General features: G+C 38.8%; 1 long non-coding RNA gene across 1 annotated transcript; it reads left to right on the top strand.

Annotated features, from left to right (window-relative positions):
* Nucleotides 1-526: 526 nt before the first annotated feature.
* On the top strand, nt 527-11568 carry LOC115336269. The gene is made up of 2 exons (XR_003921679.2): nt 527-4112; nt 4243-11568. It is a non-coding gene; the product is annotated as an uncharacterized LOC115336269 (long non-coding RNA).
* Nucleotides 11569-12071: the final 503 nt, after the last annotated feature.

The following is a 12071-nucleotide window of genomic DNA, read 5'->3' as shown; positions in this document are numbered from 1 at the left end:
GCCCTGCTGGAGTCAGAGCTTCTGCAGTGGACAGCCGGCCCAGAAAGCAATAGCTGCATTTTCTCACAAGCTCAGGAGGTTTGACGCGTGTTTAGATTATGCTGGTATAAATGTGTCTCGACTATTGGTATAAATGTGTCTCGACTATTGCATTTAGAAATAGTTTGGGGTAAATTTATGGCATGTCCAATATTTGTTTTCAACGACTTGTCCAGTGGTCACTCTGAGCACCCTATAAATTGCCTTACTGGCATGATTCATCAGTAAGTAGACACAGTAGATACAGGAGTGGGCTGCTTATAGTTCTCAGAAAAGCGCTCATGTTCAGCAGAGAGAAATTTCTCTTGATAGCAATGGTAGTGTCCAATGAACCCCTCTCTACATAAATATGTGACTTTTTACAGAAGCTATTTTTTAAGTCTTTTTTTGTTTGTTTTCTATTTTGTGGGCAGATCACAGGATAAAGATTTGAGGTCCTTTGTACCTTTTTTAAGACATGACAAACCATCTTTATGGGCAACAAGATCTTGATGTATTGTTGTATTTTGAGGCACAGAACCAAAATAGTGCAAATCTGTTTTCTGATTTCACTGGGCTTGGCACTGGTGCCTGGATATTTACATCTTAATTTCTTCCACTCAGATGTGGGATTTAGTTTGAGTGTTTGTGAAAGCTACCCATCTGACAGTCCTGCAGACGAAAGCCTTCCAATTATTCACCTGTTAAGTACAAAGTTCAAGTTTCCCTTCCAATTAAAGTACCTCTACCCGTGCTGGCCAGACCACCTCGAGGGAGGAATCATTTAGATTCCAACCACACGCTTTCCCCTGCCTCGCTTTTGCGAATGCCAGCAAGAAGCCAATTCATGCCAGCTGTTGCATATTTCTAATGGGCACACTTGTCTATAGGGAATAAAGTGATCGGATAACTTCTAGAAGATAACAATTTCAGGTTACTACCAGTCGGGGCTGGACTCGAACTGATACCCCAAAAGGAAATTACTCTCTCCCACTACCAGTCCAGATACGCTTTGGAGTTGCTGTGGGGCTCCGAGAAGTATCTTAATGGAAATGGATCTATTTTTAAAATATATCCGTTAACAATTAAGTGGATTATCCAAATTTCAGGCTGTATTAACTGCACTGAGATGTGGTTTATACTTAATAGGTAAGGAAAGTAGCTCATATTATAAATGCAGTACATGTATATTATACCTGGTGCACGTTTATCGAAACAGTGTCAGGTTTTGAAACAGCTTACATTAACTCTGCATCTGTGCTGTGAATCCAGAAAGAAGTTGAGGTTTGCTCAGCTAAATCCTTTTTCATGGTGTTGGCAGCTGAGAGGGAGTTTGTCACTGATATGCTTACTTTTTCCCCCCTGTTTCATATTTCTGGAAAGGACATAAATGAGAATAGATTGATTCTAAAGTAACAGAAGGAGCGACGCAGAGACAATAATGATGAGCATGTTCCAGTTGGATGCATTATGGGAGAAGTCCAAAACCTCCAGGTTCTCATTTTCCCACAAGACAGCCAATTCTGACACTTTAATATATAGGCATGGATGTGTCAGAGGGGGAGCAAGGAGGCATTTTGTTCCTATCTGTTGTTGCAGCTCGATGGCTTTGGTACCACACACACTACTGGCACCGTGCTGTAGCAGCTGAAGGAAGAGCCTCGCTGTTTTGGGGAGAAGGTAAAGAGGGATCTGGTGTATTCCCCAGAAGTTGTGTTGAGCCTCCCATCTGTGCTGGTGCCACTGGTTTGGGATGGAAAGGAGCTTCGGTAGGACTTCAGCATGCTGTATGTGGCACACTTGGTCCTTGGCGTGTGACCCACAGAGGGGGCTGAGCCTCACCATTTTTGTTACAGGGGCATACGTTTCTGAATTAGGCTATTGATTTCTCTAGTGGTTTCTACTACTTTGAGTGCCCCGAAAAGCCACTATAAACTTTTTTGCTGGTAGAGAAAGTATGAGTGCAGCTAGCGTGGGCTTTGGAAAAAGGTAGCAAAGGCAACTGGGGCAAATGCTCTCAGGGGCAATGGGGATGCATGTGCTATGTAGCTGAAGCCTTGGCAACAGCTGGCAATTGCTGCCAATGGCGTCATATATATATTGACTCATCTGCAAGTTCAGTCCAGACGGCCACGTGGAACAAGAGACCTTATCCTATTGAATCTGAACCGTGAGCCTGGAAAAGAACTCACGGTCGATGAGACAGAAAAGCAAAATGCCTATATGCCTTTCCCTGCTTCAGTCTCCTACCTTCCTCAGCTGTTTGGGGTGGGTTTTATTTACTTCTTGTGGTGTGTTTTGAAAGGACTGGTCAAAATCCTCCAATTTTTACTTTGGTGGTTTTTTTTTCTTCCACATCTTGTTCCTTTTCTGTCATTTCTCCTGTCTAAAATAACCAGCCTTAAGCCCTTGAAAAAATAAATTCCAGCTCCTCTTGACAAACAACCCCCTGTTCTGCTTTGCCAGGTGACTGATTGATTAGTTACCGGTACCCTTGGCCAGGCTGACTCTTCTGCAGAGCTGCCAGTTACTTCATCCAGTGGTGCTTCCACGTGAATGAGTGATCACCAGGGACTCGCAGCCTTCTCCTGCTAGCCCTGTATCACTTTCTACTTCTACATAGATGAAGATACCCAGATAGACAAAACCTTCAATCAATTTACTGTTTGGAGTCTGACACACACAGCGAGAGTCTGCAGTATTAAAGAGAACTCACAAGAGTTGAAACAGATCATTACAGGACTAGTTATTTGCACTTGGCTAGCACATACTAAGTTGTTCTTATATGCAAGTGTCTCAGCTGGAATCCATCTATTTTCTTCTCATGTTAAGGCCTCTGGGTTTATTATAGTGGTATTTTAGCCTACTAGTAGACTGAAAGCAGTATGAGACATATTCATCACATGCAGGAGGGAAATTCTGTACATTGTAAGGATGATGCCAGCTTTTTTCTTCCTAGCAGGCAGGAAGCACTAGACTAACCAATTCCCTGGTCTGCAGTGATTTTCTGAGAATTTTGAATTTTAAGCTTCAAACTTTAGACTAACAGCTCAGGTCAAAAAACTGACTAATTCCCAGCTGTATCCCAAGACTGGTCTTTGATATGTGGGAGGGAAATTTTCACTGTGGAAATCTTTTTTTCTCTGTTTTGTTAGGTAGTTGCACTATGGGCTAGACAGAGAAGAAACAGGGTCTTTTGCTCCTTGCCCTTTCCTGGGAGGTGCATTGGGAAGTTCAGGCAACTATTTAAATCAAGTGAATTTTGCTTGAAAGCCTAGTCCCAGATGAGTTGTTCCCACACAAGAAGGGAAACGAGACAAGAAATAAAAAGAACCTGGCTTTGAAGAATTTCTAGTCCCTACCCTGCTTCCGTAGAGTTTGCCAGGAGGGCAACATACAAGATGAAGCCTAGACAAGAACTCAGCTATATCTTGCCCCAGGGACTGTACCTCTGAGCGGTGCTTTGACACTCTTTCCATTTAGCTTTCCTTTTTTAACCTGGAAGAACCCTACAGATCAAGGCAAATATCTTAGATGGAGAAACAGACCAATCTGTAGCATGCAGATCCACAGGAAATAGCCCAGAAAACGTTATGAGGTTATGTTAAGATATTTGCAGCTAGACTAGACAACCTGTTAATAGACTAGGGGGGTGTTGTTTGGGGCAGGCATTTCCAAACATGCTTAGAAGATTGAGAAGCTTTGGGTGGTCATCCTAAATCATTTCATGGACTATTACATTCCGTTGACCAGTTTAGCATTTCTGGCTTCTGTCACAGTGCCATTTATATCCACCTACATCCACCATGACCCTCAAAGCAGGTGGCAACTCACTAAAAAAAATCAGCAGGCAGTATGGGACCCTTTGGTTTATGATTTATACATTTCCAGCTCAGCTTCTAATTTTGCAAAAGAAGGCTTCTCGGCATGCATCTGTAAGAGATTATTCGTGTATGCCTCTCAAAAATAACTGTTCATAGTTTTCCTTGTTTGTCAGGAATTCTTCTTTTATTCTCAGCAAGGAGCCTCCTGTTACGTGGATGATGTGCAGATGGTCATTCTTTCACCTTTAGATCTTGTGGTGGACAGATTTGGTAAGTGGCGGTCCTTCTCAACCTGCAAAGCACTCTGCCAAAGGCATTCATTTCTTGAAAGAAATTAATAACACAGTGAATCTATTTACATAAATGTTTTACTTAGTTTTACTGTCCCCAACCATCTCAGGGTTACAACAGAGAAACCTAATGGAAAGTGAAAGCTGCGCAGAGTCATTAGAAAAGCCAGCTTAAATCTTGATTCCTGCCAGACATATGCAACTGAAGGTCAGGTACTGCAATTTTTAATTTTACAACTATAAACACTGAGTTTGGAAAAGGATAACTCATTTATTTTTTCTTTTGTTAAAGCATGGGTACATATATTCATGACACTAAACCACTTGCATTATTAAAGCATTTGAATGAACTTGAATAAATTGCTAACCTGAAAAGGCTATAATTATTTTTGCCCAGGCATGAATAAATAACTTTTTTGCAGGATCTGTAAGCTTAGATGGTCCATTTGCCCTTGTGTACTTGTAAACTCATATACCAGTTGAGTCACCTGGATCAAAGCCATGTTTTAATACGACATAGAAGAAACAAAGTATATTTGCTGTCAGCTTTCTCGACAGGAACTACAAAAATAATCATAATGGATTTTACTTCTTTGAAAAAAAAAAAAAGCTGACCCTTCATTTGCTTGGACATACCAAAATGGTTGTTAACCATCTTCAGTGACCTTTCTCTTAGCTGACAGTTGGTTTGTGACAGATGAAGCTGAGTAATCAGCCGACTGTGGTAAAAACCAAAGCCATGTACCTGAGGCAGTCTGGTTTTGAACTATCATTTGTGATACATGTGGATTTGTTATGAAAGCTTCAGCATTCTGAATAGTTTTGTCTTTCTGTCTAGACATTGAAAAATTGTTCAAGCTTGTTTCTTCACAGGAAATGTATATTTAATTTTTTAATTTACAGAGCTGGATTTAATAGCATTCTTGTTTCCTATTTTCGTATAAACTTTTCTTTTCCCTGGTAGCTTTGGGAATTCCAAATATCTCCAGTGTTAAACATTTCCCTTAGAATGAGTAGTAGCAGACTAACATTTGAAGGAACTGACACTAAAAAAGTCTGACTTTCATCTGAGATGGTGTCTTTGTTGCTGAAACAGAGAGAGACAAGAAACATCAGTTGAAACATGGGAAATTATGGTTAGATGCTAGGAACAAAAAATCCACAGTGAGGGTGATCAAACACTGGAACAGCTGGTCCAGAGATGTTACATGATCTCCACCCTTGGAGATATTCAAAACTCAACAGCACATGGCCCTGAGTATGTTGATGTAAGTTGTCCCTGCTTTTGGAGCAGTAGCAGGAGCTGAACTAGGTGACCTCTAGAAGTCCCTTCCAACTTGAGTTATTCTATAATTCAGAGCCTGCCACATGAAAGATGACAGCAAAGTATTGTCTACAATCATTGTTGGTTCTCAGATTTTAGATTCAAGATACAATTATTTTTGCTGGGATATAGATTGTCTTGAATTCTATAGCAAAAAGATTCTGAATATTCATGCCACCACTTCTATGTCACAGACCTACAACCATGTGTTCCTTGCAAAACTGTTCTTCATTGAGCGGGTTCTTTTTCTAGCAGGAACAATCCTGACTAAGTTTGTGAGTTTTGTCTTGGTGGAATATTAGGATTAGATTGTGTCTGCAAACAGAACAGAGAGGTGAAATATTCTCCCTTAAGTTTCTTCTGAATGCTTAATCGGAAGTATATTTCATATAAAATGTATATATATATAATGTATGAAATTGAATTACTGTTAGTTACTGTTAACTAATTTGAAAATTAGGGGGGCTATGGAAATTAAAGCAATGGTAACGGGTGACTGTTCATGCCTTCCTGTGACACACAGTGAAAGAATCGAAAGTGGTCTGGGGGAGTTCAGATGTGCTTACCATATTATGCAACTGGTGGGTGATGCCTACTGCAGGCAATAGTGAAAATGCCTCAGCAATTGAACAAGCAAGCATAGATAAAAACCTCATTTGAAGCATACATTCTTTTATTTTCATTTTTTTTCCTTCTCTGCTGTCTTTTAAAGTTGTTGTGCTCAGCATGTTGGAAACATTCAATTTGGTTTTACCTTACTTGGCTAAGGAAATCATTAAGGATGGTACGGGATGGAGGAATGAGAAACATACCCGTCGATATTTAGCTGCTCTCCCAGTTTTACCTGGTTAACAAAGTTCCCTTTAGAACAGGCAGAATGAAGAAAAAGCATGAACTCTGTGTGACTGTATTGGCAAAGAGTTGTTTTTGCTATAATCTGCCTTCCTTTCCGACCATACATTCTATTAAGCAAAAAGTTATAGATAAGACAGTAACTGGAGGCCTCCTCATCCATGGTTTAATGGTACTAAAGATAAAGACTTCCCACCTTCCCACACATTGTTTAAAAGAAGACACAGACTTGCGGGAGCTTCTGAGAAAAGAAGAAAATAAAAGAATTTCATATTCTGGGCAGCAGCACCACACATATTGTTACCAGTTTAACCAGTTTCAGGAATGCCTACAGAGAATGGATTAGTAGACCAAATATACATGATAACTAATGACTGCAATCATTCTTTCATGAGGGTCAGCACTATCACAGACAAATGAAAGAGAACTAGTCCTAATGCATGGAAATCCTCCACAGCAAGAAGAAATCCAGCTTGCTAGGACTGTCGTATTTCCAATAGGCAAAAGTGGTGGAGTGGAAAGGTCAGGACATGGTAGTTCTGTGCAGTGGCAAGCTATGACTCTTGTCTCCCATTTACACTTGCTGAGATCTTTCCCATTCAGGGATGAGATGCAGGAGCCTGTTATAGCAAAGACACTTGTCCTGACCTTATCCATACAGCATAACATGGAAGAAAAAGAGAATTTTAGGCAGCCTGGATCATCAGAAAACCGTGCCTTTCCTGGGGGTAAGTCAATAATCTGTGAGTTACCCCTCCATCCAGATTTGACTGTTAGTGAGAAAGAGATGACGTGGCAGAATAACATTTTCTACACTACTTATCACATAAATCAAATTCTGTCCAGTGCTTATCTAAACCAATGACTAACATTGGCCATCACAAAAATCAGTTGATTGGAGAAGAGTAGCATTGTACTACGCCTTATTGTCTCCAACTTCTTGCCTTCCTCCTTTCTTTTCTAACCCAACACTGCTACTTCTCAGCTCTTTCCCATGGTGCAAACAAAGAGTAGGATTTGTTTGTTAGCTCAGACTTGCACTTTTTTCATCTGACTTGTGCCTTAGCAGTGAGATCTGTCACAGTGGTTGGGAAGGACCAAACTAATGAAAAATTCAAAAATAAGGACATAGGTATTATAATTTGTCTTGGATAGCTGTAGTTCTTCCACCAGGTGAGTGTGCTGCAATCCCATTGAAAGCATGTAAAGATGATGCAGCATAAAGATGATTTGCTCCTACATACCTGAGAACTTCCAAGTCTTCTCTGGTCATCTTCTGATCTTTTTGAATCCACCTGGAAGGTGCTGGAAAGGTTGGAAGATGCTGAAGATCAGGACTTGGCCATTTCCACTCATATTTCTTCTTAGCAATGGAAAGACTGTGCAAAAGTATCACTGTGAAGTGATGATGCAAAATGAGGCACAGAGCAAGTATCCCACATATCACAACAGTGCCAGTATATAACCCATTACTAGTCTACTTTGGAAACAACTCCTGATTTTTTCCTATTGTAGACTTAACAGAGTTCCTAATTTAAGAAATTTGACTTAAATTATGCTGGTAATAGAAGCTATTTCATTTAGGGACAAAATCAAGAGATGAGCTAGCAGGCTCCTGCAGCTCCTGGGCTAACATCTCTGGTTCTGTCTGCAGTTTTGATAGCAAGCTAAAATACTGACTGCAGTGGGTCTGTGAACCTTGTTATTCAAAAGTGAATATGAATACATTTTCCAGTTTTGTTACTTTTTAGTTTTTTAAAATTTTGTATATGTTCAAGGTTAAGTTTACTTTATACTGTTTAGTACTAGCAATAGTTTACTGTTTGTAATTTATAAAAAAATGCAATTCCTTGTTTATTTTTTCTGACTCTCATCTATCTTCTGGCTGAGCTCCTGTGTTTCTTGCTTTTCATTATATGACTCAGTCTTCCAAAGGCAATTGTTCCACTAGGAAGATAAGGTGAAAAGGCAACTGAAATAATACAATGTGTCATCAAAATAAAATGGGGTGCAATTTTAGTTTATTGTTACTGAGGGAATTCCATTTCAGTATCTTTCCCTCTGTGCCCAAAAGTAAGATAAACTAGTGAGCACTGATACTTCTAGTGAGAAATTTTCAGTTATATAACATACTGCCATATAAGTGTTGTATATTCAAGACAAAAGCAAAATTTACTCCCTATAGACAAAAGACCATTAGCCTTAAAACTTTCATTACTTTTAGATTCATGATATCCTGAAGATAAAAACTTGTATTCTTTTCCAAGAAAAAAAGCCTTGAGTCTCTAGCAAAAGATGCACAGCTTCCTCACAGTGTTGAAATTTAAAAAATTGCCTCAAGGCTTTACTATGCTTTCAGTGCCGCTATGTAGCACTCAGTATATTTCTGAAAGCTTTGTAATGGTCAATTAACTTGGTTGATAAACTTAGAAAATACCAGCTTTTTGTGGAAGTGGCACTCAGTAGTAGCTACTCCCATTACTACAGCTCTATTCTGCACACCTGCCCGAGACCACAATCAGGGTTTGAGGGTCTGTTCCTTTGGACTGTGAAGTTACAGGGCAGGTTAGCAGTCTTTCTGCCAAGAACTTAATACCTGAGCTGAGATAAGCTGAATTAGTAAGTGTAAGAAGTCATAGGAAACAGAAGAAGAGCATGAGGCAAACTAAGGTGATTTCTTCTATCAAATCTTTGACAATTTCTTAGACTTTCCACAAAATGTCTACAAAGCCAAAAGATAACAGCAAATTAATTGGACCCAAGTCCAGAAAGTGTACTGTGCTTTCTGCAATGAGAAACGTTTTCAAGACTTAGTAATGGCTCCCCAGTTTCCTGGAGTCAAGCAGCAACAATTCCTCACTTTCTTTTTTTTTTTTTTTTAACTGATTGTTGTTTAAACTGGGAGTTTTATAGAAACACAAACTGATGGAAAAACATAATTTCATGAAACACTACTCACTGGATGGAGAGCTGGATCTTAAAAGACTTAACAGATGTTGCATCAGATGAGAAGGAAGAGAAAGAACTGTTGTCTAAGCAAAATAATCAAAAGGCAAAATAAAAATTATGTAGCTATCAAAGAAAAAATACTTTATTGTTCATTATTTTCACAGAGGCCATTCCAGTCAATCATCATAAAGCTTTTTCAGTACTGAATGCTATGTTGGCAGGTTAAAGCACTGCAAACCCTGGATAAATCCCTATGCAGGACTAACTTCCATGCTCACTACGCACTTAAGTGTCATGACAGAGATAAGAGCCCAGCCGATCCCTCCCTGACCATGGGCCCAGTTCTGTTGCATTCAGATCAGTATAAATTTGGAATAGTTCAGTTGAAGGTAAAGAAGTTATTTTAAATTGATACCAACGTAATTCAGAGCAAGCCCTGATTCATAATGGGCAGGTCAGATAATGTCATGTATTGAATACAGACATAAATGCAGGGCTTCACTGAGCAGTGAATAAAAATGAATATTTAATAGATTGGTTAACTAACAATTAATTAGATTTGTTTAATGTTCTATCCGTTGATAAATAACATTTGCCTTGACAGCAACTGTACTGCTTGCCGTCTTGCTCTGTGCTGCTGTGATAATTATTATTTCAAAGCAAAGGTCAGTCTCTGTCCCTCATTCAAGAGATACCGTCCACCATTTGGATTGTAGATTTTTATCTAAAGTGTACCGAAGTCCATTGGAAAAACTCCTGTGGCGTTCAGTGGGCTTTAGATCAGTTTCTGAACAGGTCAGGGTTCTTGTGGAAAATAATAGTGTGAGACCTTGTAATTATGTCTGAATATATAATGCCTGTGCATAGGGGGTATATTTGAAGGAATCACAAAATCTCAGAGTGGCTCAAGTTGGAAGAGACCTCTGGAGATCAACTAGTCCAACCCTCCTGCTCAGAGTTGGGTCAATTAGAGCATGTTTCCCTAGGGCCATGCTGGAACATAACTCTAACTTTATTTCTTTAGTTTTAAATGACTGACTTTCCCAATTTAATGTTCTCTTACATAAAACTCTGTACTGCATTTTAGTCTGTAATTATGGGATCATTTGCCAATCTTTTGTGGCCTCTTACCAAGAGAGTGGAATCCTGTTGTGCATTTTACATTTAGTATTATAATTTTTTTTTTCACTGAACAGGGCTTCAGGATTTGGAGTTTTAATGCAATCTTGGAAATTATTGTAATGTGCTAAACTAATTTTGACCTTTTTAAGGTTCTATATTTTGATTGCAAAGCACTCCACTTCTTTAACATGATTCAGTGAGACTGCAATCAATGGATAAAAGAATTAAACAGAACTAATGTAAAATGGATATCTTTTGGAAGGGTAGGTAGATACCTTCAAAAATTGTCAACAGACCTACTGGAAACGTAGCACTCTGAGCCACCTTGCTGTCAGACATCACCGTTGAGCCTCAGCGAATGTGGGACACTAAATACTCATGTAGGTTTCTATACAGATAAAGCTCAATTCTTGTCCCACCAATTTTAATGGAGTTGTTCCCACAAATTGTTTTGTCCTTAAGCATTTGCAGAACTGCTCCACTGAATCTTTTCACCATCTTCCTGGATGTTTATTAGTTGACATCCTTCAACATCCATGTTCTTGTGAATCTGCTTATTTTTTTAGGGAGCTATATGGCAATTAGCTGAGAATAAAACCAATTATACACAATTGATTGATGTTGCCTGCATGTACCTGATACTGATTGTCGATGAGAGTTACATTTTAATTAAAATTACAGCTTTTCTTATTATATATTACTAGTTGAATCTGAATTAGAGTAGCCTTCATGCTGTTACTTCTTCTGGCCACTGCAAAGCCAGAAATACAGGAAGCATGGGGCTGGAAAGACAGCAAATCTCCAGGGTTACTGCCAGTTTAATGAGGGTGTTTTCCTTGGATCAGGGAAATGGAGGGTACAAATCAAACTAGGATTTTAAAGTTAGTCCTAATCTTAATCCTTATCTCCCATTTCCTTATAAAGAGATGGAATGATATTTGTTCCATAGTGGTATTTTCTTTCTTCTATTCCTTTATTCTGATGAGGTCCCGAATTTGAGCACATTGTCAATTTTCACAAACTTTGAAGTCACTGCAATGTTTTCTAGGAGTAAAGTATATACTCATATGCTAGAATTAAAAATGTAAATTTATATTACTTTTTTGGTGTCTATTAAGTATTTTATTGAATGAAAAATTAATGTATGTTTTCAAAAAGTAAAATCTCATTTAAATTCTAAAGACCAGAACATATCAGTCTGAACTGTGTAAAGTGAAAAACTATCTACATTTTAGAAAGAGAGCTCATGAAACTGTTTTCCAGTCCTAGGTGATTTAGGTCTCGTACATTAGTGAAACTTTTCTGAATCTCTTAGATTACTGAAATTCCTGTGGTAGGAAGAACAAATACACCAGCAAAGAACAGTGACTGACAGTGACCTGAAAGCAGTGAGGGACAAAGTCTGTCTGATCTTATTTGAAATGGTATTTCAGACTTCACAGCTTACACTGAGAAGGCTCTGTTATCAATCAGCGATCTTGTTAGCAATCTCAGTGGGCAGACTAATTAATGATGACGCTTTGCATAGATTTGGGGGATGAGTAGGAAATGGATATAACATAATTAAACTATTGTAAAGTCTCACTTTTGAACTATTACTTCTAAAAAAGTTGGCCGATATGCGAGTTTAATCAAAGCTAATAAATATGCATGGATTTACCTTGCATCAGTTAGTTTTTGGAGCACAATCCC

The sequence above is a fragment of the Aquila chrysaetos genome, chromosome 26 (genome assembly GCF_900496995.4).
Source record: "Aquila chrysaetos chrysaetos chromosome 26, bAquChr1.4, whole genome shotgun sequence".
Classification (NCBI taxonomy): domain Eukaryota; kingdom Metazoa; phylum Chordata; class Aves; order Accipitriformes; family Accipitridae; genus Aquila; species Aquila chrysaetos.
Note: the sequence above shows the minus strand (reverse complement) of the source record. Positions and strands in the feature narration are given on the sequence as shown.